The sequence below is a fragment of the Bison bison genome, unplaced genomic scaffold (genome assembly GCF_000754665.1).
Source record: "Bison bison bison isolate TAMUID 2011002044 unplaced genomic scaffold, Bison_UMD1.0 scf7180017864530, whole genome shotgun sequence".
NCBI lineage: Eukaryota > Metazoa > Chordata > Mammalia > Artiodactyla > Bovidae > Bison > Bison bison.
The window spans coordinates 2785585-2801942 of NW_011495080.1; the positions used below are offsets into that span (position 1 = coordinate 2785585).

Genomic DNA, 16358 nt, shown 5'->3' on the forward strand with positions numbered 1-16358 from the left:
GCCACCCCATGAGCCCTGCCTTTTCCCCTCTGCTCACAACACTCATCCACCAGCAGCCAGCCTGAGAGCTGAAGAGTGGCTCTTTACCACAGAAACTGCTCTGCATCTGCTCTCAGCCTTCTCCCTTGACCTAAAAATGTGATGAGGCTTTCCCTATCTCGAGTATATCTAGGCTTGATCCTTCTGCTATTGTCTGGGCCTCACCCTACAGCCCAGCAGCCACTGTAAATTGTCTTTGTTGGATCAGGAAAGCCCCGTTGTTTGGCCTGGGGATGGAAGAACTAGAGAAATTGGTAGAGGCGGAGGCCTGGGGTAGGAAGTAAGGGATGCCACGCAGGGTCTGTCACAGGGGACCCAGCTGGGGGTGCTGAAGACTGAAGTGAGCAGAGATGAGAGGCCAGATGCATGGCTCTCTCTGGTCTCAATACCAACAGGAACCACAGCCAGGCACTCTCGATTACCTCAGCCTCCTCACAGACCCAGGCCTGACATGCTGGGATTCGTTCCACACTTTTGGCTGAGGGCAGAGAAACTGCCTCATTTACCGAGGCCTTTCTGTTGTCAGCACCTTGTCACTAGTCTTCTATTCACCAGGATCTTCAGATTTCCTGGTTCCTGGATATGGCCTCACACCATTGATGACCCAGCTTATTTGATTCCTGAAACTTTTGTTGTCCTGGTCTCTGATTATGAAAGCCAAAGTTTAGTCAACACTGGGGTGGACCAGTATTCCCTAAACTCTGGGTTCTGGGTTTTAGAAAGAACCAGGAGCTAGCAGGTATCACTCAAAGGTCTTCAAATATGAGGAAGAATGGAGCAGATAATTAGGAGAAATAGATAAGAAGGGGAGATGCCAGCCAAAATGAGCATAATGTCCAAAGGACTCAAATTGAAGGCAGTGGAACGTACAGCCTGTAGAGAAGAAGGGGAAACAGCTTCATCTCATTCACACATCTTAACCACTGTGGGAGGTAGGAGAAGCATTAGAAGGCCCATTGCACAGATGAGGTTAAAGATTGATGACTTCCCTCAAAGTTCTGGGCTTTTTAAATAGGAAAACCAGTACTCAGACTGACTCTCAGGAGTGAAGCCAGAGCTACAAGTATCTCTTTAAATTAACCAACTACTCCAAATGCCAATGATATTGGGCATTTCTCCAATATCAAACTTGAATTAACTTGATGGATAAAGGCCTTTCAGTAAGGAGAAAATGTTTCTATTTTTGGGCCCTGGGAGAATTTACCCAGAAAATTCTTTTTTAAAGTCTGAAAATTCCTTGGCAGCATCTTTCTAACCTCCTCCTTAGTCCTACCATGCTATTTGCATACCACCCCGTCAGCATTTTCTCTGGTCCCTCACCATGGCCTCACCCTACCACATTTCCGAGACACGTGACAGGCTGCAGGCAGATGGGGAACCTGCCAGTCCCTCCTCATGCCCATGTACAGGTCATTTTTTTGTCTTGCTAAAGAATGACTAACCAGTAACCATCCTACCATGAAAATGACAAATGTTGATAACTACGTGTGTTCTTAAGAAAAGGTCTACTAAGGTACATTTTGAGGGCTTCTCCAGGGGGCTCAGTGGTAAAGAATCCCTCCTGCCAATGCAGGAGCCTCAGGGGACCTGGGTTCGATCCCTGGGTTGGGAAGATCCATTGGAGAAGGAAATGGCAACCCACTCCAGTACTCTTTTCTGGGAAATCCCATGGACAGAGGAGCCTGGTGGGCTACAGTCCATGGGGTCGCAGAGTAGGACATGACTGAGTGAGAATGTACATGGGTACATTGTACTCATCAGAACAGAAAATATGGCCAGGTACAGAACCACTCTATACCATCTGCCCCAGAGCAGAGCCTCAGGCCAGTCACAAGAGCCAATTAGAACTGCTAATGGCCTCACTGTCAGGGAATACTTATATGCATCTCATTCAAATCCTTTAAACTTCAGTTTGAATCTTTTCTTCAATGTAAGAAGTGTGAGTTTATTTAAAGCAGTCTTTTGATCTGAATTATTTAAATTGTACATTCTGCTGGTTTTGAATAATGAAAACAACCCAGCATGTTACATATGGATCAATTTATTGTCTGTTCCTCCTGTGTGCTGAGATCACTTTTCACTAGTGTCTTTTTAGTCCACATTTTTGCTGTTGTATTTCTTTTTATTAAATGATTTTAATCAAACAAAAATTTTTGCGCTGTGGTTTCATTGTGCTCCTTTGCTTTACTATTTGGGGAGATGAGTGCTAGCTAATATTCAACAAAAGTAGCAGAAAGAGTGGCCTGAAGTCCTACCTAAAGTATAATGCCCAAATCCCCTTGCTCCATCACTACGTAGAGTAGAACACTTGAAGCATTATTTTGAGAAAATGTATTTTTGTGGTTGTTTGGGGGGTGGGGAGCACACGGGGAAGGTAGGAGAGAGCAGTGGTAGCAAAGTTTGAACTGTCAGGGATTCAGAGATGTTGGTTTCAAAATGGAATTTATCCTCAAATCCCAAGATTATAGATTTCCTCCCAAACTACATTCCCTACATGGTTTAGAGAGCAGCTGAGAAAGAAACTGCTCTCCATATTTTGATTGACATTAAAAACACTGTGTAAATAGTTTGGAACTTGATCTCTTCGAGGGAATGACAATAATCAAACTGTAGCTTTGCCTGCAGCCTTTCTTTCACACTTACTCAGAACTGTTCCAGGAAGAGAAACTCACAGGGAATTCTGTTCTCATATATCACTTCTAGAAGGAGAGGGAAGCATTCTCAAGAAAATTATCCTCAAACTTTTAAATACAAAGACAGAAGATTATTTAATGAATCTCAACACAAACCCACCTCTATTCATGGAATAAAATCAAATCGAGTCAGTCATTTGGAACTGGAAACCTTTAATATCCAGGTTTATTTTTGAAAAAAATGCTCAGATTTGCCTTTCTTGCCCCATACCACCTAGTCTTCACTTAAGTTCAAGACATCCACGTCTGGTTTTGCCAAACACATTAGAAGGATTTCACTATTCCAGCTCACAAGCCCATTTGCATAGTCTGATTAACAGATGAGATCCATGAATACCAAGTACTTTGTTCTCACTCATCTTTTTTTTTGACCATGTATTGCCACTAAAATTTCCCCACCCTTTACAATCATCTCTTTCTAAAAGGAGTTCCAGGCTACTACCAACTAGCTGCCTTGCACTACTGTTTAAGATGCCCCAATATGTCTGACTGTCTGGAAATGAAAGCCTGCTCCCTCCCTTCCCAGAACAAACTTGCAACCTACACCTTTTTCAAATTCTCCAGTGACACTCAGGCATGCTTTCAAACAGAAAATAGGATTTCTTGAGAAATAGTTTGGTCAGATGTGAAATGCGATTTTTAAAAACACACCCACTAGCACATGCATTCTCTCATTATTAGGTTTTATAGGAAACAGATCACGGGAGGCATCTTCTGTCTGGGCAAATAGCAGATCAGTTACATTAACCCAGCCCATGCTAAATGACAGTGCTCTTCCTCCCCCCACCCCCGATCTTATCTCCTTGCAGCTCTAGAAGTCAAGTCTTAAACACTGGTAGCAGAATAAAATGTAAATGTGTTTGGTTAAAAATGATCACTTTTGGCTTCTTATCCACCTAGAAAGTTATTGTTGCTTTTAAAGCAAAATCTCCGTAAATCTCTGATAATAAAAGATGCAGGAGAGACGGCTGGCATGAGCAAATAGGCACCGCACAACTCTTGACACTGGCCTATGGCAATCAGGTATAATCCCCAGGGCACTCCTGAACAAAAGGCTATCTTATCAAAGTTGCCAGTGGTCCCTGAATATAAGTTTCTCTATAATCTCTCCTCTCATCCTGACTCTAAGAACAAAACTTGAAATCTCATCCTGTTTGTCTTCCGGGAACATCTGCAGGGCAGCAAAGCCCAATCCCAAGCATTTGCGTGGTTTATTGACTTTTATAATCTTGCCTCTCCAGCTACCTTGCCCAGGAATGCTGACTGAAACCCAGAGAAAGCCCCCATGCTCTCTGGAGGAGATTAAAAGAAAGCCCTCTGTGCCTTACCTCGTAGGCTGAAACTTCTTCCCGGGGACTAAGTTGGAAAGGAAGGACTGATTTCTTTAAGCAGGAGCACAGCAAGAGGGCAGGCAGGCAGGCAGCCTAATACACACTGCTCTATTCAATAAAACTCCAGACCGCCCTTCCTTAGCCCCTCCCAGAAGTCCATGCTAAGTGAACACATATCCCCTATGTTTACAGTCGGCATCGGTGGTATGCATTGTCCTGTAGTTTTTCTAATAGGCAGCCAATGACGACACCCCGGCCGAGGTGGATGCAGCCTGCCTGTGGAGATGCCTGTCATTCCCTAGGCATGCTCAGGAAATCACTCATCAGAAAAAACCAAGACCTAAAAAGCTCTGAAACTGTGTGCAGGCTGCCAAAACCAGCCTGCTACATGCCCTTTTTTGGTTATCCTTAGCAGGGCCTCTGGAAGTGAATCCATTGTCAGGAACAATCATAAGAAATGTTAATCTTGGAGAAAGAGCTGTCTTGTAGAACACAAATGGAGCTTTAAAAAGAAAGCACGGTCCATGAAACTCAAACTTAACAGTCCATACGTTTATTGGGGTGGGGGCTGGGAAAGGCTTTTTAATTGAAAGAGTTGATAGCCTATTTCTTTTAAAAGTAGTTGTACATACAAAATGGAATTTAATTGTGTATGCAATTTTAAAGCCTGAAATGGCTAGGACCCAGGTCCAACGTACAGGCTAAATTTTAAACTGAAAGAGGCACAGCCTTCTAAAATATGTGCTATAAAAACAACTCATCAAAAAAAAAAGCAGGTCTTTTTTTAGTAGAATAAATATGCTGCCAGAAATTCATCCAGGCAGGGTCCTATAGACTTGGCTTATCCTCTTTGGTTTTCCACATCACCTTTCTCTCTCCTTCCCTCTCCCCTCTGTTTACTCTGATTTGGTGACAGAGAGATATTGCTGGAAACTGTGCACAACAGAGAGGGTGAGAAGGGACCTAGCACCTGCTTTGGAGTTGCTGCAGATGGACGCATATGCCCACAGAGAGACACTGCCATCCTGGCATCTTCTTGAAAGTACTCCAAACTGCTCTACCTTGGTAGGATGCGTGCCGTGAGAGCATCAGGATTAGGAGATGCTGAACTGCAATTAACTAGATGCCGTCTCTGGGGTCGCACAGAGTCGGACACGACTGAAGTGACTTAGCAGCAGCAGCAGCCTGTGTCTATACATATCCTGTGGTCTTGTACTTCTCAATACAGAATTTATTCAGTCAATCAGTACTCAATTCAGTAACAAGAGATTGTGAGCCAGGTGCTGGGGCTAGGTGCTACATTTCTGCCTCATTCATTATTGCTCTGTGTTTGGAGACTGTTCCATTACTGACCAGAAGGAGTTAAAATATTTTCCCTGGCTAATTACAAGCCCAGAAGCATGGTCTTCAGAAATCTTAGGTATAACTTGTATAAGCCTTTTTCGTATTTAGGAAGATCCGAATTAGAAATGAGCTCTTCTTAGGAGAAAGTCCCTGCCCATTTTGCCTCCCTCAGAAGACTGGGAAAGTGACTGAGCCCCATCGGTGACTTCCTTCCTTCCTCAGTTTCGAAGCACTAAGTTACTCGAGGCATCTCTGTCAACCTACACTCACCTTTTTAGGGGAAAGGCTACTCTGACCCCTCTTTCCAACGGCTACTGCAGCACAGCCTAAAAAAAAATCTACAGCAAAGGCTGCCAGGCGGAGGGAGAGGTGAGCTCCAGGCATCCCAAGTTGAAACCCAGAATGCACTTTCCCAGGGAAGCAGAATAAATAACGGCTTGTGGGAATAGGACAGTCACTGCTGCATTTCAAGTACGCTGTGGCTCAACCAGGCATTTGTGGAACACCACTGTTTATAAAAATTGTTCCTATGGGAAAATGCTCTCTGATCCCAATGAAATGATTTGGAAATAAACTTTGGGAACACAACCAGTTTGGGCTGCTGGGGACAGGTTGTAAAGATAGAATAACACTCCGCAGTCTGGTAAACTGCTGAGCTTGAACACTTGGTGGGGCAGGCATCCCTGAGCTCTGAAAACAACTCAGCTGGTGAAGTTTATGTGAAGATAGGACTTGTGTCCAGACAGGCTTGGTGCCTGTGATCTCCAGGCAGTATGACTGTAACTCAGTGAGGCCTGTTTCAATGTGCTGCTTTCCATGGCCACTGCTGATTATATCCTAAGCAGCATTCTCCCTGCTTGTTTGAGTAATACCCTTTGGTTGAGCAGGATCAGGGCATAATTTACCATCTATGAATAAAATAAGTACCAGCTTTCCAGAGGAAAGAAAAGTTGTGCTACAAATGGGGAAAGTATTATCAGCAGGAAACATGGAAAGGTCATGCATTTTGCATGGTTTTTAGGAGATAAATGGCTAAATATTTTTGGATTATGTCTTTAGAAAAGAGACATATGTTTCCCTAGATAAATTCTGAGTCCAGGGTTTTGTGGATGAGCAATCATTCAACCTATTTTGTGTATTTGAAAATAGACTTATTGTGCAGGAACTATGTATTTGGAAGAATAATTTAACAAATTTCATGTAATATACACCATGACATAGAAAAATTCTTTTTTCATTGTCCTTTTACTTTTAAAAAAGTAAACAGGAATAAAAAAGGAAAGGGAATAAAAAGAAAGAAAAGAAATATATGTTGCCAATCTCTGTTATGGGATAATAATATTCACTTTTTCCAGAAGTCATTTGTAAATGACACTAAAAATACAGGATTTACATAGGAAACTTCTGTGGAATATATTTCCCACTTGGATCATCCTAGATAAGGAACAGCTTGCCTACCATAGGCTGTATCTACCTGATCAAACCATAACAACTCTAAAAAGACATTTGGAAACACCTGGATGATTCACTGTATTCTTTCATTTCCAACTGAGTATTTGCAAGCCTGCAGTGCTGAGCAGTTTTATTTTGCTAGTGTGTCAATTTGGGAAAAGTAAAAGCAAGCCATACTTTTCTCATTCAAAATGAAAATCAATTCATTGAGTTCCATGAAAAATATACATTCTTTCAACTTAAAATATCTACTTTATAGAATTGAACAGATATTTCAAACATTTTAAAAGGCAGTAAAACAACCTGTCTCCCACACACACATACCTTCTTTTACTCAAATGAAGTATGTCCAGAAACTCAAGTTTATAAACAATAAAATCAGATTGGTAGAATGCTAATATCAAAGTTGGGCAATAAAAATGGTAAAAAAAAAAAAAAGAAGGAAAAAGAAACGAAAATTAGACTAAATGTACTTATGAACCTAGATGAAAAAATTAGAATATTGAATCTAACAGTGCAAAAAAAAAGGGCCATTCAAATATGGGACTTACAAGCACCTCTCACGGGAGAGATTATGGGAGGAAGGTGGGAAGGGCAGGGGTGGGAAGGGATGGGGACACGGCTTCTGGCACCAAGGACTTAACCATGTTGGACCCAAAAGTGGGCCTGAAAACCTGAAGCTTAGGCTTCACAGCTGGGTTGTAAATCAGACCTGACCCCAGCAAACATGCAAGGTCACGGACAGGGTGCCTGAGGTGGTGACAGTGAACAAAGTGTATAGGACGTGCCCAGTGGTAGCAATGGATAAAAGTATACCAAATGGATTTTGAAGGACCACAGGTTTTAAAAGTCGATTGGTATCACCCCATACTGCTAGGGTAGTGGGGTGCATTTGATTTTCAAATTGGGTACTTTTAACACTTTAGTGCCTGACTGCTGTTCTTCACTGACTTGACTCAGTCACTCGTAGCTTTATTGGTCTGAACCAACTCCTTGTTCCCAGGTTGAAGACCTGCCTATCGTTCCAGTAATCCTGTTTCATTTGAATGAAGGGAGTATGTCTTAAATGTAAAGCTTCTGGTTCTCAACACTGTACTCTGAGGTCCAAATGACTGTCTGTCAATGTATAACCTGATGTCTCAACCCAGTAAGAAGAGTCAGTTCTTTGGTATTCACCAATGCGGGAGGCTTCACCAGAACAGGCTTTTTCTTTGGGCTCTGCTGTTTGTTTGCAGAACACCCAAGAGCAAGCAAACATGCTCTCTTCACAGCAGTACCTTAGGGTTTTGCCATTGTAAATGGGTCTAATGTGATATATGACAAGATCAGAGAAATTGGATGTAAATTTACATTTTTGAATATGCTTGTTGTTTCACACGATACATTTAGAGTATGCAGCTCCTTTTGCAGTTTTTATTTTTACTATTTAAGTTTGGAAATGATGCCAAATTTTTGTTTTTCTTTAATCAATGTGTTCTCTTCAGTGATATATATTGCATTATATATTGATGTGTGTATCAGTATATACTGATATGTATTACACTTACACAATACAAACACATAAATAAGAGGGGGTGAAAACCGTAGCTTTTGCATTCTCTATAGCCTCTACAGAGAGATCCTAAACAGCAAAATCTTGGTGTTGTGATGTACAGAAATGGAGAAGAGTATTAAACCATATTTAAGAATATATATATATATATAAAGGGCCAATTCTGTGATGGTCAAAATCTGAAAATCTGTTGATATATTATACACTATTAGCAGTTTAAAAGTCTATAAAAATAGAAAAAAGGAAAGTGAAAGCTCATCTCAATAGATAAAAAATAATGCTTGGTAGGACTGATTGGAAGGACTGATATTGAAGCTGAAACTACAATATTTTGACCATCTGATGCGAAGAACTGACTCACTGGAAAAGACCCTGATCTAGGAAAGATTGAAGGTGGGAGGAGAAGGGGATGACAGAAGATGAGATGGTTGGATGGCATCACCAACTCAATGGACATGAGTTTGAGCAAGCTCCAGGAGTTGACGATGGACAGGGAAGCCTGGCATGCTGCAGTCCATGGGGTCGCAAAGAGTCGGACATAACTGAGCTACTGAACTGAAACTGAAACTGAATGCTTGGTAAAATTAGTAATCACTTATAGGGAAAAAAGAAGGCTCTTGAAAAACTAGCACCAGAATCTTTGTAAACATAAGAGATATTTACCAGAAATATAGAGCAAACATCACAATTAATGATGAAATTTAAAAGTATTTGCATTATAATTAATGAAAAGACAAGAATGATTATTATCTCTTCTGCAATTAAAAAATGGATTGGAAGTCCTAGCCAAGACAAAGAAATAGAAAAAAGAAATAGGAGCTATTGAAATTAGAAAGAAAAACATGCTATTTGCTATGATATGATTTGTTTATTTGCTATTTATGATATGATTATCTACGTAGAAAGACAATCATCAAATATATTAGAACTACTAAAAGAGGCTAGCAAGATTACTGCAATCAGGTTTTCAGTATTCAAAATTCAGAGTTTCTGTAACCAGCCATCTTTAATTTTAAAATATAGTGGAAAAATATGTTATTATTAGCAATAAAAGTGTGCATTACCTGGGAAATAAATGTAACAAAATATGTGCAAGAAAATTACAAAATGCTTATGTCCTGGATTTAAGGACATTAAAGTTCTGCTTGAATGGTGAAATATATCACTTTTATAAAATGGCAAACCTCAAAATTATAAACATGTACATTTTTCTCATATTAACCTATATATTTACTATTACAACTAAAATCCCTAAATGATCTACTTTATAGAATTTGACAAAATAATCCTAAAAGTAATATGGAAAAGTAAAGATCTAAAGAAAAGCACCAATATATTTATAGGACAATTCTAGTTAAAATAAGACAAATAGATTAATAGGATAAAGTAGAAAGCTTAGAAACAGTCCCAAGCATTTATGAAAACATTTAAAATAATAGTGAAGGCATTATAGATTAGGGAGAAAATGGTGTATTTTTCATGGTAAGGTCACAATCAATTATATGAAAATAATACAATTAGATTCAGAATTTCCACCCACAGCAAAAGAATATAGACTACATGAAAAACAAAACTTGAAAACGATTAGGAAAAATTATAGGAGAATATATTTAAGATAGAGGATGGCAGAATTCTTAAATCATAAAAAGCAGAACCTACAAATGAAAAGACTAAAAAAAAATTGAGGATATGGTTAAACTCAGCAGATTAAATGCACATCCCTCATTTATTTCTGCTCCTTTCCCAAATCTCATCAAAATGATAACAAAGAAATAAAAAATCATAAATAAATCCTACAGGGTGAAGAGTACTGGAAAAGAGTCAACACAGGTCGATATGAGCCAAATTCTGAAATATGGAAAGTGAACGGGATGGTTAGTAATTGACTTACCAGAGCTGAGAAACTGAACTCTGGCCCTGTGGAGCAGAAGGCCGATGGACAAGAAAGAAGCCAATTCTAGCCTCAGAACCAGGAAAAGCTCAGGATGTGGAAGCTTGGGAATCTCTGAGGTGAGAGATGGAGCAGAAAACAGGTTAGGCTGAAAATCCAAGTAAGGAACAGTTAGAAGTCTAGATACTCCTCTGCCCCGACCAACCCAGATACCCACTCCTCACCCAACCAGACAGACATGAAGTTTATTTTCTGAAGAGAAGTGCTGGCCTCAGAATGTCAGGCAAAGCAGAGGACGGAAAAGATGCCATGTGCTGAAAACAGACTTTGAAATGAAAGTCTGCTCAAGGAATATTGAGCCTGTACTCCACAGAAAGGAAACTGGGGGATCCCACTCCAGAGAACCTGGCGACCCATGGAAAAAGGATCTAAAGGCACAAAATTTGAGGGACCCTGGAAATGTTTATCTTATCACCCAAAACCCTTTTGCGAACTTTTGTGAATTGAAAGGAACTTTCAATCAACTCTTTAGCATCTCACTCTTAAATATGAACATTGAGTTAAAGAAAAGCTCTGGAAGAAAGATTAGAACAACAACAAAAAAAAGAAACTCAGAGGAAAAAGGGGGAGGGTGAGAAATGGAAGAAAACTTCAAGAAAGCTATAATTACCATATAACTTCAAGAAAACAATAATTACCATTCTCAGAAAGATAAGAGAAGATATTGTAGCCACGAAACAAGAGAAATACTCTGTAAAAAGGTATTTGCAGGGAACAGGAAAGAACTATTGTAAATGAAAAATACTATGACAGAAATTCATAAAAGTTCAATTCAAGAAGTGGAGGATAAAGTTTAGAAAAATTTTCCAGAAAAGTAGAAGAAAAAGACAAGATGGGATAAAGAAAAGAAAAGAACATTAGAGAATCAACCAAATAGCCAACATCTGAGTACTCCAGAAAATTGTGGGAAGGAAATTACAAAAGAAATAATAAATTAAAATTTCCTCAAACTAAAGGGCAGAAGTTTCCTGATTCAGAGGGCCCACTGGTCATCCAGTAAAATGAATGAAAACATATTGTATTCTGAAGTCATCAAGTTCTTGAAGTTATATATTTTAAAGGGAGAAAAAATAAGAGCTAAAACTAGAAACCAAGAAGCTTCAAAGACAAGGATCGGAAAACAGGGGATGCAAACCCACGACAGAGGTAAAAAGTGGTCCCATGATGATGGTGAAAGAAAATTCCAGGACAACAGCTGGTCCAGAAACCAATCAGTAGAGACTGGAGCAGAGGACTCCAGGAAAGATATTTTAAGAAAAAGGCAAGTAGATAGATTACTGATATGTTCTTGGGAAAAGTATTTATGATAGGTATGTAGAAAACAAGTAACTATATGATTGAGGTCATTATAATTTCAGGAAAAATTAAATATTTGTATGAGAAAGGAAAAGTGGCTATACACAGGTCAACTGTGAGAAAATTTTACAGCTGTAATTGTGTAAACATTACATGTTGAGTTCACCAAAACAGTGATGATGTAATTAGCTTCAGAGGAGAATGAGCAAGAACATGTTAGTAGGATGATGCTAGATAAGAGAGCTAAATCTGCATTTTGTTTAGCAGGAAATTAGTAATAAATGCCTACTCTTGAACTTTTAATAGATAGTAGAATTAGTATATTGTTAGGAATATGAAAGCAATTACCAACTCCCCCTACAATAGTTCATTCATTCACAGAACAAATGTTTATTGAGTCTCACCCACATGCCAGGGCCTGTTCCAGGCATTCACTGTGAACAAATACATTTCGATGAAGGGAGACAGATAAACACATTAGCTAATACATAAATATATAATATGAGGCAGGGGAAGGTGCTGTACAGAAAAAATAAGAAAGTGCAGAGGAAGAGAGGAAATCAGAAAGTCCTCTTTGGAAAAGTTCAATAGAGAAGTGGATTAAAAAAATAATGAAGGAGTAAGCAGTGAGACTACATGAAGGAAGGGCATTCCTGGCTGCAAGCAGAGCGGGTACATACTGAAGAATAACAGAGATTTCAGAGTAATTGGGAGAAGTGACCTCCAATGGCTCGGATCATCCAGAACCTTATGGCCAAGGCAAGGACTCTGGGTTTTGTTCCAAGGCAGAGGGAAAGGCACTGGAAGATGTTGAGCAGAGAGAAAAGGGTCACTCTGGCAGAGTGCACACGCACTTGTGCAGAATAGGTGGCACGAATGCGAGGGAAGAAGCTGGAGGGAGCTGTTGCCTCCTCCTAGGCATGAGGTGCTCCTGGGACTAGGGCCGTTGTGCTCAGGGGACTGAGAAAGCACTGAATTTTGGACACATCTGGATGGTTTGAATGAGGGATGTGAGAAAAAGAGGAATCAAGGATATCTCCTTTCATGGTCCGGATAACTGAGTGGGAGTGTTATTTCATGAAACGGGGACCCCTGAGGGAGGTATAGATTTCAAGGAGGGGTGGGAATCACACGAGACATATGTTAAGCATATTAAGATGATAAGAGGTATCCAAGTAGAAGCACAGATAGGTCCTGGGATGAACAAATCTGGTGTTATGGGGGGAGGATGAGGCTGGAGATGCACCTTTGAGAGTTGTCCACTGATAGATAGTATTTTTAAACCAGGAATAAGTTACCTGGAAAAAAAAAATGATGTAGGCAGTGAAGAGAAGAGGTGTGGGAACTGACACCCCATTTAGAGCCCAGAAAAGGAGGCTGAGAAGGAATCATTGAGAGCCATTGCCTGGGGGAAGGATCAGTTACAGGAGTGGGTGAGGTAGATGATGACTGCCTTTTATTGAAAGCTGCATGTATTATTTGACTTCAAAAATAATGTGGTTTGTAATAGATTGGATTCTTACAGCCAAATATTCACTTCCTCTGTGACTGGGATTAAACGCTTATATCCTCTGCCTTGTATCGCCACAGTGCTCCTCCTAGGAGGTCTTGACCTGGGTTTTGCTGTGAATCATGGGATGTGGCTGAAAGTGATGATGTGCCCATCCCAAGTGGAGGCTTTAAGAGGCATCACATTTTGCTTTTACTCTTGAGTGTCTGCCCTTAGCTCTGACAACAGGCGCCGTGGAATTGAATGGAGTCTCCCCATCCCCTGCAAAGATATATTCATCCAGAACCTGTCAATGTGATGTTGTTTGAAAATGGGGTCTTTGCAGATGTATTAATAATTAAGACTTTCAAGATGAAATCATACAGGATTATCTATGTTGTGCTTAGTTGCTAAGTTGTGTCGGACTCTTTTTGACCCCCTGGACTGTAGCCTGGATGGATTATCTAGGTAGGCCCTATATCCAATGGTAAGTGTCCTTATAAGAAAAGGATGGTCCAGTGGTTAAGAATCCACCATCAAATGCAGGAGACACGGGTTTGATCCCTGGTCTGAAACTAAGTTTCCCCACATGCCATGGGGGAACTAAGTCTGTGGGGCAACTAAGCCCATGCATTTCAACTACTGAGTCCATGGACTCTGGAGCCTGAGCACCACAATTACAGACAGGCCCTTGCACCACAGTGAAAGATCCCGCATGTTCCAGTGAAGTACCTGGGTGCTTCAAATAAGACCTGATGCAGCCTAAGAAGTAAATAAATATTTGTAATGCTAAGGATGGCCAGCAACCATTAGGAGCTAGGAGAGAGGCATGGAACAGATTCTCTCTCAGAGTCTTCAGAAAAAGCCAACAATCCTGTCAACACCTTGATTTTGGACTCCTCACCTCCACAATGGTGGAAGAATAAATTTCTGTCATTTTAAGCCACCTCGTTTGTGGTAAGTTGTTATAGCAAAGCAGGAATCCAATACAGCCCAGATAGTAGCTGCTCTTCAGCTTGAGTTTCAGAAGAGGACACACAAAGAGCTCTGCTGGGCCAGTGAACACAGCCAGGGCCAGCAGAGCTGCTACTGACCAAGGAGTAAGAAATAAATGTTTGTCATAAGCCACTGAGATTTTGAAACATTTTTTAACCCAGAAAAGGCTAAGTAATATTTATTTCTATAAAGTAAAAATTAAGCTAAAGAAATTTAAACTAAAGAAAATTTAGTTACTTCAAGATTTCAAGATGTAAAAACTTCTGTGCAACAAAAGCGTCATATAAAAAAAAAAAGACAAGCCAAGAGAAGATGTGCAAGGTATAAAACAAAAGATTAGAATCTAGAATATCAAAAAATGCCTGAAAATCAATTGTGGTAGGTGTGGGAGGGAGAGAGAGAAAGACACAAAGACACACACACAGAGAAAAACCCAGTGGAAAATGGGAATAGGATATTACAATCCACACAAAAAAATTCAAAGGCAAAAACCCATGAAATGATGGTCAAACTCATTCGTAACCAGACAATGCATGATCAAACATTGATACCAGTTCATAACCAGCAAATTGGTAAAGAAAAAGACATCTGATTTTGAAAAACTGAATATTGCTGGTAATGTGTATGTATTTTGTGTAAGAAAGTAAATTGGAACATTCACTTTGCAATGATTTGGCAACATCCAGTGAGTTCCATACATGCATTTCTTATCTAGCAATTCCATTTTTAGGTATATCTTCTTGGGAAACTCCCACATTCTTCAGCAAGGAGACATGTAAAAGGCAGCTCTTTGGAATATCATCTGTAATTGCATTATCATTGCAAAATTTCCAACAGCCATCAGTGAGGGAGAGGCTATATAAACTAAAGTATGGGATGGAATACTATATAGCAGCCAAAAGGGATGGATGATTGATCCTACTCCTACGAATTATATAAATACCTGTGATGGTAGAACCACACCAAGTTCAACATGCTACTGCCAAGTCACTTCAGTTGTGATCAATCCTGTGTGACTCCATGGACTGTAGCCTGCCAGGCTCCTCTGTCTATGGGATTCTCCAGGCAAGAATGCCAAAGGGATCTCCATGGGATTTTTCCAAGCAAGGGACTGAACCTACATCTCCTATGTCTCCTGCATTGGTAGGCAGACTGTTTACCACCAGACCACCTGGGAAGCCCCAAAATTCAACATAGTGGTTTCCCGTGAGAGGGAGAGAGAGTGGCATTGGCCACGAAATCAAGGAACTTCAAATTTTTCTGCAGTGTATAAAAGGAGATCTCAGGCAATGATGACAAAATTATGACATTTGTTAATTCTGCAGAGCATGTGCACAGGTTTTATTCTATCCTTAAACTTTTTTTTTTTTTTTTTAAAGAAACTGCTATACAGATGAGAACTCTCTCTCCAGGGCACTAGTATGTGGTCACCTATAGGACACTGGGAAAACCGTTGCCCTTCTTTGTCCTCAGACCAGTGGTGTTCCTCACTCAGGGCTAGCCTGACTAGCAGGAGAGGGGATCTGCCCTGAATGGGAAGTCCTCAACTTAGTCACACATTTGTAGTAAAGCTCTGACACCATGGAAACAGTAGTTACCCTTAAGGGCTAACACCTTAAGCCGTAGCCTATGTTTTATGAATAAGGTATGGTTGAAGGGAGAGCCTGCACTTATGGGGCAAAGAAGAAAGAAGGAGGAGCTGGTCTCCCAAGGCACCAGGTAGAAGAAGAAGGACATGGTTGCATGGGATAAGGGTGAGGACTTGACAAAATAGAAAGGGAGTGAGATCCAGTGAGAAGATCCAGTGTGGAGGGAAGAAGGGCCATCTGAGACAAGTTATTGTTCTCCACTTCCCCCCAACAGGACTAAACAATTCCCTCAGTGTCCAACAAGAAATCTCTGTCTCCCTATTTCTTATGGCTCTATGGTTTCCACTCTTCCCTCACTCTTTCTGTTGGATTTGCTTTCCCCCTCAGAGAAAGCAAAAAGGTTTCATTCACAAGAAATTCCTCTTGTCACTCAGAGCTGCAAACTGGATTCTTCTCAGATAGTTTTGTTTATTCATTCATTCATTTAACCAACCTCTGAACATCTATTACCTGAAAGGCTTAGTGTTAGGCTATGTGCCTTTTGTAATCTTGTAAAAACACTGCACCTGCCTTTAGAGAATCACTGTTCTAATGGGGAAGCTCAGACACGTGCACGAGCTGGACTC

General features: G+C 40.4%; 1 protein-coding gene across 1 annotated transcript in view; it reads right to left on the reverse strand.

Annotated features, from left to right (window-relative positions):
• The window catches only part of CALD1 (caldesmon 1), a 206954-nt gene extending 202562 nt beyond the window's left edge, over window positions 1–4392 (reverse strand). The window contains exon 1 of the mRNA XM_010831642.1: window positions 4061–4392. The gene's annotated coding sequence lies outside the window, so the exon portion shown is untranslated. The remainder of the gene's footprint in view (window positions 1–4060) is intronic.
• Between the last annotated feature and the right edge of the window lie 11966 nt (window positions 4393–16358).